Raw genomic sequence first — 26,922 nt, forward strand, 5'->3', positions numbered from 1 at the left:
ATGTATGATCTGAATGGTTTAAAGCGAGCGAGCATAGACAAACTATGTAGTTTACTTTGTGTATATGTGACCGGAATAATTTTAGGCAAGCCTCTCCACGTGTGTCCATTGATTGATTATATGTGTTATGTCATAATAGAAATAACAAATTAGTTTAAGATATTAAAACTAATTAGTTTAAGATATTATTCTTTTATGAAAAACCTTCAAGTGTAACATTAGTTGAATCCATGGTTCAATTGAAAGGATGAAATACGAATTTAAATTAAGATTTATTCAATCCATGCAACCATAGAGACTCACTGGATCTCCAATATTGATATATATCATTTGGTAAATTTGTCACTACGGTAGTTTCATCACTGCACAAATCTTCGTATTAGTAACTTAAGGATTTGAGAGTAGCATAAGTAAAGACACCAAGTGGCATAAGAGATTAATGCCAATGAGATCCAATTCAATCAACATTGAATAATTTCACTCATAAAGGGGAAGTTGTGGCATTAGCGAACTTTCGACCTTGTTAAACTTGTAATTTGTTTAACATGAGTTAACAGATCACTGACAATGAATAATCTCCACATGTTGTAAGCGATTATTACTAAGTGCACTAGTTGAACAATTAATACCCAAGTTTGGGCATTAGGGTTGTGAGCTCATTGCTATGTGTGTACCATCACCCGCAAAAGGTTGATGTGGCAATGGTGGGTATTGACTCGAACTTGTCAACGCCCTACTTGTAATCTTTATAATCCAAATATAAGCCTCCTTTGTGTGATAGTTGATCATGGCCATCATATTAAATATTAGAACTTTAGTTTTAGTTTATGTTATGCACTTGATCGGCAAGAAAACTAGAATACCAGAAATACAAAATAATATGGCTCGAAACACAAAAATATCATATGAAATGAGATAAGTTGTAGAGAAATTTTATTATTCAGAATCAGAATACAATGTTTCCTTGTCTCTTCGAGGGAGAAACCTCCAACAGAGTAGAGCTCAATTACAATAAGACTCGATGATTCTTCTCTTGCTATCTACTACTATTTATAGATTTATGACATCCAAAACCCTAATTGCTAGTGGCCCCTTGCATAATACAGGTTAATCACTTTATTTATTAACTATGGCCCATATATAACTAATTGTGGTCCCTTTTCTATAATGCGGGTCAACCACTTACAATTATTATTAATGTAGATAACCGCTTACGAGATTTTATTGACTCAACTAACTAACTGTGACTCTGACTAGGCCCCTTGGGCTTGTTACATAAATAAAGGGGTTAGGGTTGGACCCTAACACACCCTCCTCCATCAAAGCATCCTTGTCCTCAAGGATGTAATTGCGGAAACTGATGAAGAATAGCGGTTGGTTCCCATGTCGCATCTCCTGGAGAGGTGTCTTTCCACTTGATGAGGATTTTCTTGATCGTGCGGCCGAATATGTCTTTCGCGAGTATCAAGGACTTGTTCAGGTTGGAGTTGAAATGAGCCTTCCTCATCCAATTATGGAAGACTTGTTTGAACCCTACAATTGTTCCCCTCCACTTTCTTGAGGCACGATACATGGAAGGCCGGATGGATTTTTGAAGTAGGTGGCAAGGCTAGTTTGTAAGCGACTGCTCCAATGCGCTGAAGTATCTGATAAGGCCTATAGAATTTTGGTGCTAGTTTTTGGCAACCCTTTTCTTTGAGATATGTTTTCTTATACGGTTGGATTTGTAGGAATACATGATCCCCTTCTTGAAATGAGTGCTCAGAACGATGTTGGTTAGCCTGTTGCTTCATTCTATTATGAGCTTGATGTAGATGATCTTTAAGATGAGTGATCATGGTGGCACAATTCTATAGGAGTTGATCAATTGCCTGTACTTTGAAACATCCAAGGATATAAGAAACTGGTGAAGGTTGGAGTTGGACATACACTTCCTCATATGGCGTCATCTTGGTGTCTTCATGATAGTTAGTATTATACCACCATTCAGCTAAGGGTAACCACTGTACCCATTGATGCTACTTGTATGAAGTGAAGCACCTTAGATAGGTCTCCAAACATTTTTTGATTGCTTCTGTTTGACCATTTGTTGAGGCAAGATACATGGAAGACTGGGTGGATTTTTGAAGTAGTCGGCAGGGCCAATTTGTAAGTGAAAGATCCTATACAGTTTACGAGAGATTTTTCGTTGTAAATCACATGAAATATCATTTGTCGACGCATTTCAAACCAACCAGTGTGGTTCATTGTCAGGACAAGTTGAAGAAACAGATCCAGCTTTGCATGTTAAATAGTTTGAGCAGAGCCTCCAACGGCTAACTTGACCAATGGCTAAATTTGACTTTTGGACCAGGGTCATAATTTTTTTTTATAAATTAAATGGAAGTTAGTTATATTAGGTGACCATGCCTTTATATATATATATATATATATATATATATATATATATATATATAAAGTAATTTTAATTGCTTGTTAAGTTAATAGTTAGTTAAAAAGGTATTATTTAATAAATATTAAAAACAAAAATAAATTGTTTAGTAAATTAAATGGAATTAAGTGAACTTACCTTTAAATATATATAGAGTAATTTTTAATAGGTTGTTAAGATAATAGTTAGTTAAAAGGTATTCATTTAATAAATACATAAAAATATAAATATTAGAACGAGAAAATAATATTAAGTTAAATCGAATATCTAATTGTTAAATTAACCAAAAAAAATAAAATAATAAATAAATAAATAAATTTAAATTATCCAGATTTAAATTACTTGTATATATGAATATACCAAAGGATTAAACTACCTTATAAAAATTAAATTCATAAATATATATATATATATAGATATATATATAATAAAATAAATTAATTTAATTAAAATAGTAGTTAGTTGTAAAAGGTACCAATAGTATAAAAATATTAAAATAAGCCAAGGGGTGGAAAGGAAAAATATTTTAATTAACAAAAATAAATAAATAAATAAATGTATATGCTAACTAAACTTAATATTATAATAATCTAACAGATCAAAAAATCAGATGAGCCAAGAAAGGAGGAGAGAGCAGGGAGGGCGGGAGGCGGGCGGAAAGCGACTAGGAAGAGAGTGCTCAGACCCAACACCTACTGATTTTCCAGCCATCCTCTCTATTGAGATTGCTTGGCCTCTTTTCAATCTCAAGAGCTTCCCTAAATTTCCGATGGTGGAACTGGGAAACTTTAGCAATAACACTAGCCTCCTCAATACAAACATAATGATTGGTTTTTTCCGCATGTTTAGCTAAAGCGGAAGACTTTGCTCTCCTATGCTTAAGGTCAGCTGTGTGCTCACTAATCCTTTGATTAATGGAGTGACCAGTCTCACCAATATAGGGGGTCCCACAGGAACAAGGGATAATATATACCCCTTTCATATCTTTAGGGTCAATAGGATCCTTTACTGATCTGAGGGACATACGAATGGTGTTAAGGGGCCTAAAGGTCACGGGGACACTATGCATCTTGAGAATCCTTGCAATCTTATTAGTGGTCCCTTGAACAAACAGAAGATGGACACCTGGAATCCGCTCCTTTGGTTCCCTTTTAGCAAGAGAATTCTTGGCAGCTTTGAGGAAAGCCTTCTGACCCAGGAAACTACTATAACCATTCTCGACAAAGACATCAAGGAGATGGGATTTTTCTTTCTCAAAACTATTTTTATCCGAGATCCTCGGGGCACGAGTAGCAAGGGTATTGAGAACACCCATCTTCTGAGCCGAGAAATGGTGGGAATTGACATGAAGATATTGCTCCGTATGCATTTTCTTTCAAAAAACTTGGTGGGAGAGGGAACCATCACTATTCTTAGAAATAAGAATATCAAGGAACGGGAGGCAACCATCAACTTCCTGCTCCTTAGTGAACTTAATCAAATTATTAGTGAGCACGCAACTGACCTTAAGCATAGGAGAGCAAAGTCTTCTGCTTTAGCAGAACATGCGGAAAAAACCAATCATTATGTTTGTATTGAGGAGGCTAGTGTTATTGCTAAAGTTTCCCAGTTCCATCATTAGAAATTTAGGGAAGCTCTTGAGATTGAAAAGAGGCCGAGCAATCTCAATAGAGAGGATGGCTGGAAAATTAGTAGGTGTTGGGTCCCAACACTCTCTTCCTAGTCGCTTTTCCGCCCCCTGCTGCCCTCCCCGCCCTCTCCTCGTTTCTTGGCTCCTCTGATTTTTTGATCTGTTAGATTATTATAATATTAAGTTAAGTTAGCATATACATTTATTTATTTATTGATTAATTAAAATATTTTTTCTTTCCACCCCTTGGCTTATTTTAATATTTTTATACTATTGGTACCTTTTACAACTAACTATGATCTTAATTAAATTAATTATATATATATATATATATTTTTAATTTTTATAAGGTAGTTTAATCCTTTGGTATATTCATATATACAAGTAATTTAAATCCGGATAATTTAAATTTATTTATTTATTTTTTGGTTAATTTAACAATTAGATATTCGATTTAACTTAATATTATTTTCTCGTTCTAATATTTATATTTTTATGTATTTATTAAATGAATACCTTTTAACTAACTATTACCTTAACAACCTATTAAAAATTACTTTATATACATATTAAAAGGTAAGGTCACTTAATTCCATTTAATTTACTAAATAATTTATTTTTGTTTTTAATGTATTTATTAAATAATACCTTTTTAACTAACTATTAACTTAACAACCAATTAAAATTACTTTATATATATATTTAAAGGCATGGTCACCTAATATAACTAACTTCCATTTAATTTATAAAAAAAAATTATGACCTTGGTCCAAAAGTCAAATTTAGCCGTTGGTCAAGTTAGCCGTTGGAGGCTCTGCTCAAACTATTTAACATGCAAAGCTGGATCTGTTTCTTCAACTTGTCTTGACAATGAACCACACTAGTTGGTTCAAAACGCGTCGACAAATGATATTTCATGTGATTTACGCCAACAAATTTCTCGTAAACTTGATATGGATCATAGAAGCCTCAATTCTACAAGATCCTATACATTAAAGTACCTTATAAGTCCATAGAATTTGGTGCTAGTTTCTAGTAGCCCTTTTCTTTGAGAGAGGTCTACCTATAAGTTTGGAGTCTTAGGAACTCCTGATCACTAACTTGAAATGACCACTCGGAATGACGTTGGTCAACCTATTGCTTCATTCTATTCTGAGCTTGATGTAGATTATCTTTGAGATGAGAGATCATGGCAGCATGATTCTGCAGGAACTAATCAACTGCCTGTACTTTGGAACATTTGGGGATATAAGAAGCTGGTGAAGGTGGGAGTTCACCATACACTGCCTCATATAGTGTCATCTTGGTGGCTTCATGATACTTAGTATTATATCACCATTCAACTAAAGGAAACCACTGTACCCATTGATTTTGCTTGTCTGAAGTGAAGCATTGCAGATAGTTCTCCAAACATTTATTGACTGCTTGTGTTTGAGCATCGGTTTGGGGATGATAAATGGTACTCAGTTGGAGTTGTGTGCCATGTATCTTAAAAATTTCCTACCAAAATTTGCTTGTGAAAGTGGGGTCTCAATCAGGTACAATGGAAGTCAACATGCCATGCAATTTGAAGATTTGGTCCATGAAAACTTGAGCCACCAATGTTGGGGTAAATGGGTGTGGTAGTGCACAAAAATGAGCATATTTGGAGAGTTTGTCAATAACCACCATGATGGTTGATTTGTTTCCTGAGTTTGGGAGACCTGTAATGAAATCCATGGAAACATCTGTCCAAACGGAAGCAGGGAGTGGTAATGGTTGTAAGGTTCCTGGTAGCTTGGTCGTTCCCCTTTGTTGCACTGGCATACATCACATTCAACTACAAAAGTAAGAATGCCATTCTTCATGCCAGTCCAAAAGAAAGAGCAACGTGCTCATCATAAGTATTCTGAAAGCCTAAATGTCCTATGATTGGAGAGGAGTGCAACTCTTCCAAGATGCGGGTTTTGGGGGTGGAGGTTGGGATAACATTACTTGATCCTTGTAGTGAAGAACCTCATCCTTGCAAGAGTACTCTATTGAGGAATTAGGATCTACTCTTAATTTATTAATGAGCTGAGATAGGGAGGGGTGGGAGAACCATTCATGATGGGACTCTTCAATCCAATCGGGGATGGGTAAAGAAAGGGATAAAAGGGTTCCTTCATCCTCAAATTGGCACGATAAGGCATCAACCACTACATTGTCAATAATGATAGATGTTGGTCGAGGAAAAATTTTAGGCTATGATGCTCAGTGCGTATTTGGAAACGATTCCCCAATAAGTATGGTTGCCACGTGTTTATTTCATGTAAGATGGCCATCATTTCTTTCTCATATGTAGAGTGACCTAGATGCTTGCCACTAGGTTGTTGACTCATGAAAGCCAATGGTATACCTTCCTTCATTAATACTGCACCAATGCCTGTACCTGAAGCATCACATTCAATCACAAAAAGCTTTTTAAAGTTTGGTAGGGATAATACTGGAGTGGAGCACATGGCCTATTTGAGATCCAAAAAGGCCTATTGAGTTGCGTCAATCCAAATAAATGAATTTTTCTTGAGAAGATTAGCGAGGGGTTTGGCAATGCGTCCATAATTGCGAACAAATTTTCAATAGTAGCCTATGAGACTCAAGAATCCCCTCAAACTCTTCAAGGTTTTTGGTTGGGGCCAGTATTGCATTGCCTGCATCTTTTTCAGATCAACCCTCACTCCTTCACGACCCACCATGTGTCCTAAATATTTCACTTCTTCCATGCCAAAGGAATACTTGGACAATATGACAAATAGTTTATGATCTTGGATTAGTTGCAATACCTAGTAAACATGTTGAAGGTGAGTGTCCCATGTTATGTTGTAGATGAGAATGTCATCAAAAAAGCCCACGATGAATTTTTTGAGATACGGTTTCAGAAGGTGGTTAATGAGGCTCTTAAAAGTGGATGGGGCATTACAGCAAATGGCATGACCAGGAATTCATAATGGCCTTCATGAGTTCAGAAGGCTATCTTGGGAATGTCCACTTCCTTCATTCGTATTTGGTGATAGCCTAAGCGAAGGTCTAGATTGGTAAAAAATTTGGCACCATGTAGTTCATCAAGCAGATCATCAACTATTGGGATAGGAAATTTGTCCTTGATGGTGAGCTTGTTAAGGGCCCTAAAGTCTAGACACATGCACCATTCACTGTCTTTCTTTAGAACCATGACCACCAGAGATGAATAAGGGCTGGTACTGGGTCGAATAACACCAACTTCAAGGACTTCCTCGATGATTTTTTCAATTTCATTCTTTTGGGCAAAAGGATATCGATATGGGCAGCCATTTGGTGGCTGCATACCCAGGAAAAAAGGGATGATATGATCATGTTCACCCCTAGAGGGTGGGAGCTCCTTAGGTTTGTCGAAGACCAGTTAGTGGCGATCTAATACCTATTGCATATCAGGATGAATGGGAGGAGGAGTGGATTCAATGGCATGAATGGCATTAAATTGTGCTATTATCCCATGATGGCCCTTTTTAAAAGCTTCTCCATTTGATGTGAGTTGATGATAGTAGGAGAACCTGCCTGGATTCCCCATAGTGTAGAAGTGTGGTCGTTCTACTTAGAGTTCATATATAACTATTGGAAGTTCATTGTGATAGGGCCCAGTGTGCAGATCCATTCAGCACCAAGGACAATGTCACAACCGCCCATTTCAATGGAAAACATGTGGGTTTTAAGGTGATAATCCCCCATTTGAAGCTTAATATTTTCACAGCAGCCTTCACATTTCATGGTCCCCACATCAATGATAAGGTCTTGGAAATTAGATACCACCATGACAAAATAATTAATTGCTTCTGCTACTCTCTTATGGAAAAATTTTTCCGTGCTGCCACTATCAATCAACACCCCTAGTGGCTGATGTTTAATAAAACCTAAAATTTTGAGAGTCTGGGGAGAGGAAATGTCGGCCAGGGCATGGAGTGAGATAACCGACTCATTTGACGTAGTTGGAGTATCAACGTCTGGGTCTGTTAGGGGTTCACCCTCTTCCTCCATAGTCACTTCAGTGGACAGAGCTTCATCGATGGAGCTGTTTTTAGTAGTGTCATTTTGAAAGAATTTTGGTTCCTTTAATTTATGTACTGGGGAGTATTTCTCATCACAATAGTAGCAGATTCCTTGTTTCCTTCTTTCAACCATTTCTACCGACAACACTTTTTGAACCTTACGTGTTTGGGTGGGGCATGTAGCTGGGGTGGGACGTTCCCGTGCAATGAAATTTGGATGATTGCATTGGGCATTTAAAGCGACTTCTACCTGTAAGACCTTGTTGCATGATTCCAACCAAGTAGTTGGGTGATGCATTCTGACATGGGCTTGGATAGATTCCTTTAAGTTATTGATGAAACATTCGAAGTAAAAGGCATCTCCTAGTCCTTCCGTTTGGATGGACAATTGTTCAAAGGTTGCAATGTAGTCCAGTATTGTACTTGATTGCCTGAACTTAGTGAGATGAACCAAAAAGTGAGATTCCTAATCAAAGAAGTCATAAATGGCTTTGGAAAACATGTTCCAAGTTTGCCTCCCTAAATAACATTTCTAATGCCACTGCCACCACTGCCATTTCTCTCAGTCCAAGTAAATAGCTCCCACATATAGTTTAGTTTCATCTTCCCATATATTGTTAAGGCGAAAATATTGTTCCATTGTGCCACCCATATCGCCAAGTTAGAGCCATCAAATTTATACATGTCCAACTTATTTGTTTAATGGATCGAATATTGGTGACCTCCATGGAAATGAATGTGATGGCCGGATTCTCCTTCTTCATGTGCATCATCACTATGTTCTTCCCTTATGGGTTCACAAGACATTTGCAGGGAAACCAATGTTTCTGTGATTTTGTCGATGGATGCCTGAAATTTATCGTGTCTTTATTCGAGAGCTTCAACTCTCTCTACTGCATTCACTGCACCCATAACTTGATACCTAGTACCATACATACACTATCCCTAGTCAAAGTTTGAACTTACTAAAGAGTAGTATGGTTAGAAAGAGGGCAAGCTCAGGAGTCTAATGACGTGGGTCACTTGAAGTTGCATCTGGAAACATTTGGGGCTGCATGAAAATTGGTGGCTTACAGGTGAATGGTACCACTACGATCAACTCGTCGTCCTGAATCTTATGGGCTAGGTCTCTTATAAGCGTCCCAGGGTGGCCTCATAGTTTTCTTTTTTTACTTCGAATTTGGATTTTTACTCCTAGATGATCAATATTGTACTAGCTGAATTCTAGAATGCTTGATACCACCAAATATCCTGCAAAATCAGACCTGGACTCTAGTAACAGAAACCCCAAGGTCTTGGTACTACAGAATGTGTTGCGACAATATGATTTGGACTATGGCAGCCAAAACCCTCACTGGGCAAAGAGTCTAATTTACATTGTGAAAACACCAACTGCTGAATCTAATCTGGACGATGGTGGCAAAACCACATCTGCTGGATCTGATTTGGACAACAACGACTAAACCCCAAATGCTAGATCTGATCTAGATGAGAAGGTAGGCGACAATCTTCAGATAACTGAGGGTATTATGGTCTCAAAGGAGTTTCAAGTGCTACAGATCGTAATATACACAAGGGACTAGCAATAGTACTCAACCTAATCTTTTAGGGTGCTAACTAAGGAGGATCGACTGTACACTTAACCGTACTACCCGACTACCCTATTGTACGTGCAAGTAATCTCCCCGAGTGTTGTTCTCAGTGTATTGTAGCAGTAAGACGACCAACGACTTATCTAAGGTTAAGTTTCAGGTTACCCTATGGGGGGATTTCGATATGCCCAAGGGTATGTGGAAGTGCAGCCAGTGTGCGGTTCTGTCTAATGCGCTACTACTCGAAGGGGTACCCACAGGGGTTACAAGGGAGTCCAACAAGCGTGACCACCTCTTGTAGTTCCTGCGTGAATGCCTCCCCAAATCCACATGTTTATGCGCTCAATGATAGATCCCGTGGTTTAAAGATGTCATAACACGTCTCTAGCCTAATTTTTTTTTTGTAAAAAATGGGGGTACAACTGGCCCTGGAAAGTGCTATAATACCACTTGTTATTCACTTGACCTGGGAGAAAACAAAAATACTAGAAATACAAAATAATATGGCCTGAAACACAGAAATATCATATGAAATGAGACAAGCTGCAAAGATATTTTATTATTCAGAAGTAAAATACAATGTTCACTTTCCTCCTCAAGGGGAAACCTCCGATAGAGTGGAGCTCAATTGCAATAAGACTTGATGATTCTTCCCTTGCTATCTACGACTATTTATAGCTTTATGAAATCCAAAACCCTAACTACTAGTGGTCACTTGCATAACACAGGTTAACCACTTTATTTATTAACTATGGCCTGTTTATAACTAATTGTGGTCCCTATTCTATAATGTGGGTCAACCACTTACAATTATTATTAATGTGGATAACCACTTACGAGCTTTATTGACTCAATTAACTAACTATGACTCTAACTAGTCCCATTGGGCTTATTACATAAATAAAGGGGTTAGGGTTGGATCCTAAAAATCTAGCTAACATCTACTCATCAACAGTTCCACCTCTTAATACAGATGGTGGACATCTATTTTAATTAAAAGAACTTGTTTCCATTGAGTTGAATTAGAGCTTAACATGGGTTGTGCATAAATATTCAACTAATGCGCAATTTTTTTTTTTTTACGTGAGATTTGTTACTAATTCAAATTAGGTATGATTTCCCTACATTAGCAATTTTAAGGAGAATATTTCGTGCATGATTTTTGCAAGTGAAAGATGTATTATTGAAAAAAAATTCTTAAATTCAAGACATAATATATGTACTTTTTATGGAAAGAAAGATCCAAACATCTCTGAGAAAAAGGGAAAGCAAAGAAACCAACAAAATAATCATCTTAAAATGGGTTTTTCATCGCATCTATATGATAAGTACCCCATCGAAGGTTTGATCCGAATTTATAGACTTTGTGACAACATATCTACTCTTTATGGTTATGGCTTGGGAATTTTAAATGGAAATGTGTGTATATTCCACAATTATGTACATTGAAACATATTAGCATTTGGATAAAAATGTTCACTAACATTAACGATGAGTGAAATTTGAATTATATCTTGGTGTGATTAAAATGAAGCAATCATGCATTACTCTGCTCAAAATGTACTTACATTTAAAACATATTTAAAATTATAAATATTAAATGTAATACAAGTATAATCATTTCAAATAAAATCGTAATACAAACTTTCAAATACATACATTCTCTGAAATTAGAGTTTTACTCACATAATGAAACAAGTATTTGGGTTGCATGTTCGTTTTGGACTAACATGATAGGTATATATATTCACTTCGCTAGTTATCCCAAAGAACTACTTGATAACGGATAACTATGGAAGATTGGACTAGTTTTTTAATTTAGCCTTTTGACCTTTAAACTACCTAACAACATCATGGATAATTGAAGATATATGATCTAGAGGATATCAATCAAATATTAAATTCTTATATCTATGATCGCACCACTAGAGTTGGTGCCACTCAAATATTCCACATGAATGAGTGACCCTATCTATTGCCTTCCATTCCCATTATAGGACACATTTTATTTTTTCTTCACTTTCAAGAGAGAAGAGATATCTATCCACTGAAATGGCTAACCCATTGTTGGGATGAGGTCCCCTAGGGTCAATTTTGGGGCAAAAGCCCAAGTTTTATTGTATAAAAATGTAAAGTCTCCACAAATTATGGTCGTGGAGCACGTATATAGTTAAAAGAATTATAAAGGGTTTTACCCTTCTTTTTGTAAGTTGAGTCGGCTTTTTGAGGATCTACCCATGGTCCACGGACCATGGGAATGTATAAATAGGTGTGTCTTAGAGAGTCTAAGGCATGATCATGAAGAAGTAATGAAGTTTGTCTATGGGAGAAGTCTAGAGAGTTAGTGCAGAAGAGTAGGAAGAAAGGTTCTGCAGCTGTGTGCGCAGAGGCCTAGATTAAGTCTGCAGCTGAGTGCGCAGGGAAGTCTTGAGTCTGTAAGCTTGAACTAATTATTAATAAAGAAGATTATTGCAGAAATTCCCGTGTTTCGTCTATTACTTCTGTTATGAATAAATGCAGTTATGTTGTGACAATTGATGGGTTTATGAAATAGTATTATATTGATGTGCAATTTTAATTGATTTATATTGTTATATGAACGAAAGTGATGTTAACTGCTTTTGCGAAGATTATCTTGTTGTATGTTAAAGCTATCAAACACTTAGGTCAATCTTAGTTATTGCGGGATTAAGAGTAATATTTAACGCGCATAAGTAGCTGATTAATCTATTCAAGGTCTGCCAAAAGGCAGTTGTAGACCTTCGCAGAGGTCTAGAGGCTGATTAAAGGGAACTATATCGATAAGCCATGTTGGGGCCTTCGTTTAATTTTGAAAAGGTTTTGACCAATTTTGGTTGATTGAAGGATGAGAAGGAAACGGGTGGCAGCAATAGTTGGTTGGTGGAACAGGTAGTTGCGGAAGAGTTGTGGCAAGGTGGCAATGGAAGGCAAAGGCAGTTGAGGGGGTGGGAGGGTGCAAGAGCAGTCAAGAAGGAACTGGTAGTCCAGGCGGCAAAAAAGAGTATAAAAGGAAAGGGCCAGAAAAGGAGAAGGATTCGGTTGGTTGATGAATGAAGGAAAGGCTGTGGGAGAAGGTGGGAGGACATCCAGTTGCGGTAGATGGATAACAGAGTGTAGGAGTCTAGTAGGCTTGGGCCTTGGAGCTGAACCAAACCCGCAGATCTGAGCCGGGTATTCCTTGTAGTTGTTTGCGGTGAATGCCGAAGTTATATTGTAATGTTTACTGTTAAGTTAATATAAAGAACGACTAGACTGGTTGCGAACTATGATGTGTATGAGCCCCTTCTGTGGGATGAATCTATAAAATTTTTGAATGTCCCACCAAATGCATGTAATTAGTTTTTCTAGTATTATCTCTATTATGTTGTTATCTCTGCTTTATGCACAATGAATATATATCTGTGATCAAATGAAATCGGTTAATGCTTCCTCGACTCGACGTTGAGCCTTTCTCCCTTTCGGTCGCGACACACCTCGGGTGAGACTCCTTGCCCTTTTGGGTGAGGTGAAAATGCCAGCATTGTCATAGACTACAACGGACCATTGTTGGCCCTCTATGCCTGAACCCAGGGTATTCCCCCCTTGATGACTCTTTCGAGCCAAAAAATGGTTTCGTTGCTGGGACCCGAAGCTACGAGAACTGGTTCAGACCATGGTGTCGAGGATATTCAAGAGAGAGATCAAGGATTGGTGGAATCATAAAGTGGATCATTTTGTGGCAGAGTAGGCAACCTGGAGAAATCAACCGATCGACAAAGTGAGTGAGGGGATTTTATATGCCGACGGCACCAATGATCAATATGAAATTTTCTGGTGCGAGTTCCCAAAAGACCTGTACAACTGGATAAGAAGGCTGAAGGGACAGAATCAGCCAGTCGGATCGATGACAAGTCACCGCAACTTGACTCCGTCAGATATCGCACTGCTTCAACAGTTGGATAATGATCTCACTAAAGCAGTCGATTTTGCTACCAAGAGTTACCAGTCTTTCTCGAAGGCTGAAGCTGTTTTCAACTCTGGGCTAAGAGGTAGGTTGATGAGGGAAGTACCGGAGCGGATTAAGATGTTTATGGTAGAAGAAGGACTGCTGCCTTCACCCACCACAGGGATGGCAACGTAAAACCCCAGTATCGTGTGAAGGACTTAGAGGGGGGGAATGCTGCTAGTTGAGGGATAGAGATGCTGCTGAAGGGATGGATGCAGAAGGATCAAAGAAAGCTAGAGATGTCAGAGCGCAGAGAAGGGCACTGCTAGCGGATAAGTGGTAGGCGAGAGCGATTCAGACTATGGGGAAGAAGAGGATGGGGCCCCACCAAGTAGGAGCGGTGATGGGAAAACCTCGAGTCGAGGAGGAAGGAGAAGAAGGTGTTGGGCAAGGCAAGAGTGGTGAAGGGAGACGTAAGAGCCAGAGAAATGAGGAAGGACCTTCCCTACAGGTTGTGGAAGGAGGATCGTAAGAGCAGAGGCCGAATGGGCATGAAGAAGGAAGCGAAGAGGATATGGGCAATGTGATGAGGAGATTATTTAATGAAGGAGAAGCATCTGTTAAGAGTTAGCAACAATACCCCTGAGACATAGGTGGCATTTTCCCTGATCTTCCCCTGGTACCTTATCACAATCCAGAGGAATTTGTTATCAGCTTAGCCAAGGCAGTACAAGTATATAGTGCACGGGAGAAATACAGAACTAGTTTCAATATTGGGAGCAACACAGGAACCAGTAACATTAGTAACTTAGGACTACAGGGATCCCAGTAGCTGGGAAGCAAAGGGTTTGTGCTGTTAGCTCATACCCAAATCAGTATGGCGGGATCTTTTACCAGATATCCAGAATTTGCGGGAAGGGGAAACGAGGATGTGGAGCAGCACTGGTATCTCTGCGAAGCTATTTGGAGAGCCCGTCAGACTCCAGAAAATGTTAGGGCTGTGGAATTTCAGACCACGCTAAGAGACAGGGCTCTGCGTTGGTTTATAAAATGGGCAGAGCAGAACCAGACCCCCATAATAGATGATATTAAGAGAGGATTTGTGCAGGAATTCAAGGTACCACAAACATATCAACAGGGGCTATCAGAGCTATGGGAATTAAACAGAAGGAGGGTGAAATGACTTGGGAGCTCATGCAAAGGTTTAAGGATGCCATTTCCAAGTTGAGTTACACTCTGGACCCGAATCACCAGCGGGATTGGTTCATCAAGGCACTCTTGCCTTTAACCAGAACGTCGCTGATGCAACAAAAGATAGGAACCCTCCAGGATGCGTTGGAGCAAGCATCACATATAGAAGCCATGGTGGGATACCCTCATGAATACCGGGGAGGGACAAGTCTGAAAGATCCATCAATCTTGGGCTTGCAGAATCAGATTGCAACTTTGATGGTGAAATCGAAAGATCTTCAGCCAACGCGTCCAACCAGACCCAATGTATGGTGCACCCACTGCATTGTGGAAGGGCACATTGTGACGGAATGCCTGAGGTTGTGGGGAATTAATCATCCAGGAGGGGTCATGGGGTCGTCAAGGGCCCCACCAACCGCAGGAGTTGCGGCAGTTAGATCGCAAGGAGCTTTCCTAGGAAGGAATAATCAAGGATTTTATGAGATCTGTAGGGTATATGGAAACCTGCCGTGGATATGCCCAATTTTGCAAAGGTACTCTAATGTCCCCAATAACAACTATTATGAGTTCTGGGCATCAACAATGCATCGCACCGATCAGTGTCGAGTGCTGGATGCTTTAGCAAAAATACTGGATAGATCCACATTGAGAATTAATGAGTCAAATCGAGGAGGACGAGGAGGAAACAGGAAAGGGGGAAGAACAAGAGGAAGAGGGCTCATAGCGTGTTACAACTGCGACCAGGAAGGGCATGTCTCTAGAGAATTCCAGCTCTCGAGGAGACCTTGGTGCTCATAGTGTAGAATTAATACTCACGCAACGAAGGACTATCTGGAACTCATTGCAAAATGGGAATAAAGGACTAGAAAGAGGGGGGCCAACCTGGTAAATGCTAAAACACAGACCGATGACGGCCTCCCCACAACCAATATTAATATAGTCACCTGAGGAGGGAAGAAGACATGGGAGGATCTCTACACAAAGGACCCCCCCTTGATCTTTAAAGTGGCGTCCCCACAGAAGGTATATCAGCCCGAACACCAAAAGCAATACTATCAGGAAGTAGCTAAGTTGTTCAAGGGGATGACCGAAGAGAGAGATAGTCAAAGACCACGGGATCACATGCCCGATTACACCTAGCCGATTGGGGAGTGGTTTAAACTGTTCTTGAAAATTGTTGAGGATGAAGGCATGTTAAAGGAGTTGCGGAAAAGTTTGAAGGTTGCGGTATCCATGGAAGAAGCGGGACTAGAACGACCACACGCAGATTTGCCAGAGAAAGCTTCGAGAAGAGTGAAACGGAACAAGACAAGGAGCGGCAAGGAGTTCTGAATCAATGCGCAGGTGGCAGGATTCCAGATAAGGGACACAATGTTAGACTTGGGGTTGGATGTAAACATCCTACCCAGGAAAACTTGGGAGGCAATGGGGAAGCCTCAACTGAAATACTCACCGATTCAACTAAGAATGGAAAATCAGTATTGCATACTACCCATTGGGAGGTTGGAGAATGTGGAAGTTGATGTGGTAGGAGTGAATATGCACACTGAATTCGAGGTAATTGACATCATGGGAGATAAGGATCCGTATTCGGCACTCCTGGGGATCGATTGGACCTACGAGAACTACGTTGTAATAGACCTAAAGAAAGAACAGATGATTTTTGAAGTAGATGGACTAAGAGTGATCCAACCTTTAGACCCCTACCAAGGACCTAGGTTCACAAAACTAGTAGATGACAAGGATGAGCTAGGAGTGTTAGACTAGCTATACACGCTCACAACAAGAAAGAGAGAGGACTACATAAACCCTACGGTTGGGGGATTAGTTAGCTGGAGAAGTATCCAAAGCTCAGAGACCGGTTTAGAAGCTACATGGGATGCATGGTAGCAAGGTGGATACGAACTGACAACTAGAAGATGTGCAATTATAAACAGAGTAAACTGGGGAGGAATGGAGGTAAATGACTATTCGAGGTACTATGGACTTGAACCGGTGGACACCTTCTTAGACAGAGTAGACTGGGAAATCACAGAGGATCAAAGGAGTCCCTTTCTTGATATCGCCCTCATGGCAACTCCAGCAAGATGGTGGAAGACGCATCCATGCACTGAGAGACTGGACGAGCATCACACAAGCCATGAAGGAAAGATTTGCCGAGGAGGAAGAACGACCACATAATAAGAGAAGATACAAGGGGATTCAAATCCTGAGGAGCACATCAAAGATTTCATAACCAATTGGAAGAGCTAGGGAATGCCGAAGGATTGATGGGTACACACATTTATACATACCCTTGAGATTGTCCCCCGAGCTTGGTATGTCCAAGAGGAGCTCTGTCGGAAGACAGAAGATTGGGATACCTTGGAGGTACATTTTGTTAGCAACTTTTCATTCAGAGGCAACAAGGCACAAATAACAGAGGCACTCTAGGCAATAAAAGGGGTTCTGTTCACCCTAGAGCCATTGGTTGAAGGAGGGCTCGACGAAAACTTTCTGCAATGTCTGTATGAAATGGAGTCACCAGGATATGAAACCTGCGACAAGGTGGGCGCAGAGCCAGAGGAGGATGGGTTGGAGGGACTGAGACACCTAACCTTTGAGGAAATGGAAGGAGAGAGGGACATCCAGGAGAGCCCCTCAACAGGAGGTGCCCACCTTCTACCAATGAAGCTGAGAAAGCAAAATGTTGGGTCAGAGGATAAGCCTAATATGGCATCGATGGGAGACTACTGGGATGATCAAACCACCAATGAAATTTTCGACCTATTACAAGAATACCAAGACCTGTTCCCAGCTTTATTGGTAGAGCTGAAGGGGATATAAGGAAACATTGGGGAAATGAAAATCGTTTTGAGATTGGATGCACGGTCGGTAAAGCACAGACCATACAGATTAAACCCAAGGGTGAAGGAGAAAGTTAAGAAGGAGATTGACAAAATGTTAGAAGCAAGAATCATATTTCTGGTAGATGAAGCTAAGTGGATAAGCCCAATAGTCATACAGAACAAGAAGGATGCAACCGAAATCATAGTATGTGTTGATTACAAAAGCCTTAACAACACATGCGTGCATGACCCGTTCCCTATGCCTTTCAGTGATGAAGTCCTAGACAATGTTGCGGGGAACGAAGCATATTCATTCATAGATGGATTTTCAAGTTACCACCAAGTGCGAATAGTGGAAGAGGATAAAAGAAAAACAACATTCACTAATGAGTGGGGGTCATATGCATACAATGTGATGCCATTCGAACTAAAGAATTCTCATGGATTTTCATAGCTGCATTTCGAGATTATATTCACAAGTTTATAGAAGTCTACATGGATGACTGGACAATATACAGTCTATTGAAAAAACACACCAGCTTATTAAATATAATATTGGAAAGGTGCATGCAATTGCAGATTTCTTTAAACCTCAAGAAATGTATCTTCGCCATCCCATTTGGAACTCTACTAGGCCATATCATCTACAAGGATGGAGTATGTGTAGACCCCGCAAAGGTTGCAACAATTGTCCACATGGAACCACCGCGCAATGTAAAACAACTAAGGGAAACTCTGGGTCATACGGGGTACTACAGGTGATTCATCAGGAATTATGCATCCATCACAACCTCAATGGAAAAATTGCTGAAAAGAATGCAAGAGTTCACTTGGACCGCGGATTGTCAGAAAACCCTGAATAAATTAAAGGGAAGACTGGTAAGCGCCCCTATACTCGTGTACCCTGATTGGAACAAAATGTTCCATGTGCACATCGATTCCTCAGGGATAGCACTGGGAGCGGTCTTACTTCAACCAAGGGAGAAAAGCATGGACCATCGAGTGTACTATGCTAGTAGAAAGTTGTCTACTACGGAAAGAAACTATACAACAACCAAGAGAGAGGCCCTGGCAATGCTTTACTCTCTACAAAAGTTCAAGCAATATTTACTGGGGGCACCATTCAAATTCTTTACAGACCATTCCACGCTTAAATACTTGGTAAACAAGCCAGTACTAGAAGGGAGGATATGCTGATGGCTATTGTTGTTCCAGGAATTTACGTTTAAGGTGGTTATAAAGCCCGACAGATTGAATGTGGGACCAAACCACCTGTCATGACTAGACACAGGGGAGAATGAAGGAGCAGTGGATGATCGATTTCCCGATGCCAACTTATTCAGAATAGAGGCAATCCCAGATCACCTGGAAGAGATCGCCACATTATTAACAATTGGTCATTGCCCAGAAGGATACATGGCAACACAAAGACGACACTTGGTAGTAAGGGCAGCAGATTACCAGCTGATCACAGGACACCTCTACAAGATGGGCTTAGATCAAATACTGAGGCGCTGCGTCCTCCAGCATGAGAGGAATGAGGTCTTATGGGAGTGCCACACAGGGGTCGTAGGAGGCCATGTGGGAGGTAAAGCCACCGCAAGAAAAATACTACACGCAGGACTATGGTGGCCAACTATCCATAAAGACTCTAAAGAATTTGCTAAGACATGCGACATCTGTCAAAGGGTCGGAAAGCCTTCACAATGGGATGAGCTGCCTCTACATCCGGTCCACACAGTGCAAATATTTAGTAAATGGGTGGTAGACTTCATTGGACCCATTTCACCATCGGCGAGGCATTCATAAGCAAGATACATAATAACAACAACAGAATACCTCACAAGGTGGGCAGAGGCAGCACCCGTCAAGGACTGTACAACAGAAACAACAACAAGGTTCATTTTTGAGAACATCATTTCAAGGTTCGGATGCCCGAGGAGCCTCACAAGCGACCAAGGGACGCATTTTCTTAACAAGACCATTGAGACTCTACTGAAGACTTTCATGATTCAACATAACAAGAGTAGTCCGTATCACCCACAAGCTAATGATGCAGTAGAAGCATTTAACAAGATACTAGAGAAAGGGCTAACAAAAGTCATATCAACCAACCGGGACGACTGAGATGAAAGAATACCCACAACTCTATGGGAATATAGGAAAACAGTAAAGAGACTCCATAAGAAAAATTCATTTCAACTTGTATATGGAAGGGAAGCAGTGGTACCAATAGAATTTATATTACCTAGCATGTTCATATCAGAGGCCACGGGAATGACGGACAATATTGCCTTATGAGACAGACTAATCCAGCTGATGGAACTTGACGAAACTCGATTTTTAGCAGAGTTTCATCAATCAGTGGAGCAGAGAAGGCAAAAAGCTTGGCATGATAGGCATATCAAGAGGAAGTCTTTTGAAGTTGGGGAACAGGTACTCCTATATGATAGCAGGTTCTAGAAGTTCCCAGGGAAGCTGCAGATGCACTGGTTGGGTCCGTTTATAGTCACGGAAATCAGAGAGTCAGGAGCAGTAAGGCTCATGTAACTGGATGGAGTCCTATTGCATGGATGGGTGAATGGCGCACGCATGAATTCCTTCCACTAAATAAAAAAAAAAACGAAGAAGAAGAAAGAGGAATAATAAGGTTGAGACAGAAACTTTGCATGCGACAACCCATTTGTGGTCGGGGGGAGCAGAAAAGGGAGATTCAATATTCACACATGTAATCCCAGTTAGCAAGGTACACATGGGCATGCACTTTTCTAGAATTTATGATCACATGAGTACCCGTCCTTTCCGTCGTACCGGTAGTCATTTCCAAATTAAGTAACTAATAATGCAACTGTCAAGGTAGGAGCCGCAAAATATTTTTCCCATTAAGCATAAATTTAGTTAATAAGTAACCCCATCACAAAAAAATAAATATGCCATGCAGCCCACTCTATACTTTCCCAGTCCACGCCATAGCTGTCACGTCCAAGTCGATCGACGATGACAAGGTATAGCTAGAACACATGGGAAAGTTGCCGGAGTAATTAGTTACTGAGGCCTAGTCAGTCAGGGGACATCATGTCAGAGCCAGCTACTTAATTCATAGGAGAATGAAGGGAATTCTAGAATTCCAATTACAGATAACAGAGGAATTACAGGTTCACTTTGAAGAACAAGTTCAGAGACAAAGAAGCAGGAAACCTCAAGTGCAGGTCGTTTATCGCAGGAGAAAGGAGATGGTGAAAGGAATGGTATCAGTCCCATAGGACACCTTGGATGCATGAATTGAAGTGGTTGATAATCTGTATGGAAAGTATGACAAGGCGAATTTGATCGATAATGAGTTTACAGATTGTTTCCAGTTCCCAGCCATGAAAAAAGAGGTTTATGTAGAGGAATTCTAGAAGGAGGATGGAACCAAAACCTTCAGGGCCGAGGAAGAGTTTAAGGGGATACAAAGATCGAAATTACTCCATTTGAGGAGTCTAACTGTGTTCAGCACTCAATTTTCCGCAATGCAGTGTACCAAGCTGTTGGCGAGCAGGATGCATGGAGGATCACTATGGTTGGATAAGGAGTATCCCATCCATGTGGAGGATATCAGTCACCCAACAGGGCTGGCCGAGGGAGGGAACACAGTTAGCACAACATTCCAGATAGGGGCTAAGTGAGGCAAGAAGCAGGCTGAAGATAACATCTATGCCAGATATGGGACTGAGCGGGGCAGGAGAGGAGCGAAACTAGATATGATTAACAAGGTTGACATCAGATTTGTCTGCTACATCATTGCAGGCAAAACAATGCAACATTTTGAAAAGAACAAATGCACTTTGGACATAATCTCAGTTGCAGAACATTGTTGCCGAGGAGAGGTGCTCAACTGGTCAGCCTTCATTCTCAACGAGCTATTTGAAGCTTGTGAAGATGTGTACCAGCGGGGTACTGGGTTCGTGTTTGGATACCTTTTGATGTTGCTAGCGATGTGGAAATGGAGGCCACCGAAGGAGAGGGAAATGGCATCCATTATCGAAGGCCAACCACTTGCACTCCATTACGATCCATGGAAGGCATCAGGGGACCCCAGCACGAAGGAGATCAATGAAATAGCTTTCAAAGACTGGTATGAGAAGATGTTGGCCACCATAAGGTCAAAAAAAAGGATACCTAAGGCTCTGTTGGACGAATTCTCAGAAGAACTCTGGTTCGGTGCCTCCCACGCACACACTTACCTGAGACCGCAGTGTGTCCACCCAGAAACATTTAAGATGAGACCGCAGAGGTTTGTACTAATAGCGGAAGTGCTACACAGAGAGGTGGGATCATGGCCAGGAGTAGCCTGTGAGATAATAGATGGGAAGCACAAGTACCTTTTTGAAGCCTTGATGCTGCAAGCGTAAGGGGGAGATGGGGCAGAGAGCAGTAGGAAACGACCAGTTGAAGATGAAATCCAATTGATGGTGCTCCAGATGGAGGAGAAGATGTTCGAACTCAGATGAACAATTGTTAGCTTTGAATTAGGTGAGAGCAATTACCCTGCCCAATTTCAAGGCTCTACCATGTTCTCCCCTATCATAACAACGCCACTGGCCATGAAACTCCTCAAGGAGTAGTCCAGGCTCCCTCCAAGCCAACGGTCCCCAAACCAAAGAAAAAGTGAGTTGTCTGCAGTCTGGCTGTCAAAAAGCCGAAAATTATTCCACTAGCTCCGATCGTCGACCTTACTGAAGAGGTCGAGCAATCAGTCCCCGCAGCCACCATAGTTGAAGAGATTCCCACCACCACCTCCACTGCTTTACATCAATCGTGGGAGTCGTCCCTACACACAGCTTCCAACTTCGTGACCCTGTTTGAGACACTCCCGCTCGGCCGACGAAGGACAACTGTGGAAGCAGAAGTTCAGTCAGCCGGGTGGGCAGAAGGCACCACTCCTGCCAACAGAATGCAACCAACATAACTTACATCACCGATGCTTGGGTTGGACCCACCAGAAGGGGGAAATCTACATGCCATTCTGGAGGAGGAAAGGGTTGAACCGTACTTGCCACCTTTCCCTATAAGGCTCACAGTGCTCCCAAACCCTAGCATCATTCCACCCACTCCACAATTCACCCCATCGTCATAGCAAGCCCATTCGCCCGCCTCCCACTCCGAAAAATCCATCGCCAGTGGCCTACCCCTACAACAGCAGTTCCCAGAACCTAGTACAATGCAGGTCGATACGCTCCAACACTGGTCGTCGGCACAATTGTTTTCATTTATTCAGCAAGCAGCACACAAGGTCGAAAGGATCCATGAGGATCTGGCCAAGGAACATGAACAACAAGCAAGACAGTTACAGGAGGTGACAGAAGAGCGCGATCACCTGCGGCAAGCAAACATGGAATTGCAAGCCCAGGTTGATCAAGTCACGCAATGATTCAGGTCACTATGGCCTACAATCATAGATGCAAATGCAGAAGCACCGGCGGACATGGCTACCTGCACCTTGGTTAGCCGATGCGACCACATCCAGGCGACATGCTCGAACTTGGCAACTAGCAATGCCGAGATGAAGAGCAAACTGGAGATGGTGAGGTCAGCACTACCGGACCTAGTGGAAATCTACACGAGGACGATCGAGGAAAAAGTCATGGAAATGGAAGCAAAGAAACAAGCCTTAGCCGATGCCCTCACCAATGGATATTCTCTAATGAACAAGGTCCATGAATGGTCAGGCACTCTGGCACTGAAGAACCACTTGGTCTACCCCCTTAGGGAACAAATACAAACTTTATTTGCTAGCACAAAAGATTGTACAGACCCCGCCCAACTGCAACAGATTAACGAACAAATTGACACCATTCAGGCCTAGGTTGATCATATCGAAGAGGAGTCAACAAAGATAAAGAAGGTAATCAGAGATCTCCAGCCACCGATCTGGATGCAGGTGTTGCTTCTGAAAGAAGTGTGTGACTCCAGTGGATAACAATGGAGCGACTTGCAAAGCTAGCGGCCAACTAAACTAACATCGAACTCAGCCGAAGCATTCACTCAAGGTGCTGACGCAATCCTCGCCCGATGGGATACGACCATTCAAAGATACAAAGAATTCAAGCAGCAGACCACGACCACTCTTCCGGAGTTGGGGCCTTTGTTTGGAATGGGGGAACCTCAAGGGAAAGAAAGTGTAACAGAGACAGATGCCACTCCATTAGCAATGGCCGAGGCAAAAGAAGCAATGACCAAGGTAGAAGATGCACTAGCACAATAGATAGTAGAACTGGTGCAGTTAATAGTGCAGTCCCCACCCGTAGAGCACATGGAAGTACCAATAGGAATGACTGAGGTCGAAATGAATTGACTCGGGGATGAGTCAAAGAATTGTGGTTGGGGCCTTTGTTTAATTTTGAAAAGGTTTTGACCAATTTTGGTTGACCGAAGGATGAGAAGGAAATGGGTGGCAGCAACAGTTGGCTGGTGGAACAGGCCATTGTGGTAAGGTGGCAGTGGAAGGCAAAGGTAGCCGAGGGGGCAGGAAGGTGCAATAGCAGCCGAGGGGAAGAGCAGGCGAGCAGGAACTGGCAGTCTAGGTAGCAGAAAAGAGTATAAAAGGAAAGGGCCAGAAAAGGAGAAGGATTTGGTTGGTTGACGAATGATGGCAAGGATGTGGGAGCAGGCGGGAGGACATCCAGTTGTGATAGATGGATAGCAGAGTGCAAGATTCTGGTAGGCTTGGGCCTTGGAGCTGAACCAAACCCGCGGATCTGAGTCGGGTATTCCTTGTAGTTTTTTGCGGCGAATGTTGAAATTATATTGTAATGTTTACTGCTAAGTTAATATAAAGAACGGTTAGTTTGGTTGTGAACTATGATGTGTATGAGCCCCTTCTGTGGGATGAATCTCTAAAAATTTTGAATGTCCCATCAAATGCATGTAATCAGTAGGTCTAGTATTATCTATATTATGCTGTTATCTTTTCTTTATGCATAATGAATATATATCTATGATCGAATGAAATCGGTTAATGCTTCCTCAACTCCACGCTGAACCTTTCTCCCTTTCGGTCGCGACACACCTCAGGTGAGACTCCTTGCCCTTTTGGGTGAGTCGAAAATGCCAGCGTTGTCCTAGACTACAACGGACCATTGTTGACCCTTTGCGCCTGAAACCATGGTCTTTTCCCCCTGATGACTCTTTCGAGCCAACAAGCCATAAAGGCTCATCGATATGTGCGAAGGCAGATTTAGGGCATAAAACGACATCATGATGATCTTTGGTGTGGAAACTTGGTTCCAGCATCCTCCCATACTGCTTCAAGTGAGACTTCAATTCGCACTCCGCGGGTTGATACCGGAAGGGCCAGTAGTGTAGGGATTTGTTTGGCGCAACTAACTCTGAACTTAGGTCTAGACCCACTAAGCCAACAAATGGTTCCATTCCCGGGACCGGGATCTACATAAAGAGATGTGTGATGTCGCCTCACTCGATCTGACAAAGAAAGAAATTAAGAAGTGGTTGGATAGAAATATCCATGAATTTGCGGTGCAAGGAAACATAAATCCGTGCCTAACAAAAGAACAGTGGTTAGACATGTATCTATACACAAAAATGCAAGAAATCTTCTTCTGCACATTCCTGATCAAATTGCACGAGTGGATCGCTAAATTGGCAGATGGCCAAGGAAGGTGGAGGCTTGGCGGTCCAATAGTGTGGACCCCGGAGTTAGTGTGAAGGTTGGAAGATTCTAAAGATAAGATCATGCACGCTGTCGATCACTGGCTTGATCGAGTCATAGGAGGATTTGTGACAGAATTCACAGTCGATACCTCAGTCATCTACAGTAAAGCATAACGAGGTTTTTTCAAAGTACAGTGAGGTAGGTATTTGAAATCTTTGAATACTTGGATTAAAATTCTCTTGTGTGAAAAGTGGGTTATGCCATTGCCTTGATGTTTGGGTCTACGAGAAGTGGACGAATCTTTAGAAATATGAAAGAGCGGGTCTTGAATATAGTGCATTGATAGAGCTTCCTTCGAGTGACAACGAGGGAGCGGTACAGGCCTCAACGCAAAGCACTGTACAGTTGATAAAGCAAGGTTTTCCATGAATACCTCATCCGCCCACACCACCTCCACCTTCACCCGCACCACCACCACCTTCGCCACCGTTCAGTATTTCGAAGACCATGAAGTTGCCCATTTTCAAGGGCTTGGGAAGTGAGGACCCAGATCAATTTTGGCTAGTTGCGAAGCTTGTGTGGATGACATAGAATATTACAGATGATTATATAAAGAAGGCATAGTTTGTTACTGCTCTAAAATATCACACATTGAGATGGTACATTAAGTACTACACCGATAACCCATTGGCATCGTTAGCGGATACTCAGACTACTCTGAATAAGGAATTCGGTAGGCCCAATTCTGAATCACAATCAGTCATTGGATTCAAGGAAATTATGATGAGGCCTGACGAGACATCCTGGGAGCTGGATCAGAGACTGAAGTGCTAGATCCATGAAGCTAACATGAATCTCACGGATAGTCAGTACTACAAATGGTTTGTAGTTTCGCTCCTGCCCCACCTAAGGTTTGCTTTATTCCAGCAAAATATAGGGACTCAAGCGGAAGCACTGGAGATCGCGATGAGATTACATGAGATGCCTATCCAGGACACTTCTTTGGGAGTGCAACAAATTCATGCAGAGTTGCAGAACCTTTGCTTGGAATTATAGAGCTTGAAGAAGGAAAACGCTGCTCGACCAGAGGTGCTTGAAGAAGTTTGGTGCCTAAAATGTAAGAGCCAGGGGCATGATAAAGATCATTGCCTTGTTTTTGCGAATTATATTACAGGGGGAGGGCTAATGCCCCTGAGATAAGAGGCTGCCGCGGGACCTAGTGCAGGGCCTGTGCTGTGGTGCGCTATCTGTTAGGTAGATGGAAAACATATAACATACAATTTTCATTTGCCACAAAAATGTGTACAAATGCCACAACAATTATTTTGCAATTTTTGTAAATCGGCGGGCCACGATGATCATAACTCCCGTAGCTATGAATATATGATGGAAAGAACACCCGCTTATCGAATGCAAACAGAAACTCAGCCTCTGGATCAAGGCATTGGGGAGTGAGTGGAGGATATTAGGGGTGTGGACGAGGCTAAGGAGGAGGACCCGGTAGAGGTCGAGGACAATTTATTTGCTACAATTACGGAGTGCCAGGAAACTATGCCTGGGAGTGTACGAGCTAGACACACCCATCATTCCAGTACTGCACTCAGTTTGAC

Source organism: Pinus tabuliformis, chromosome J, assembly GCF_031772625.1.
Source record: "Pinus tabuliformis cultivar Carrire ecotype Pingquan chromosome J, CPIR1, whole genome shotgun sequence".
Taxonomy (NCBI): Eukaryota; Viridiplantae; Streptophyta; class Pinopsida; order Pinales; family Pinaceae; genus Pinus; species Pinus tabuliformis.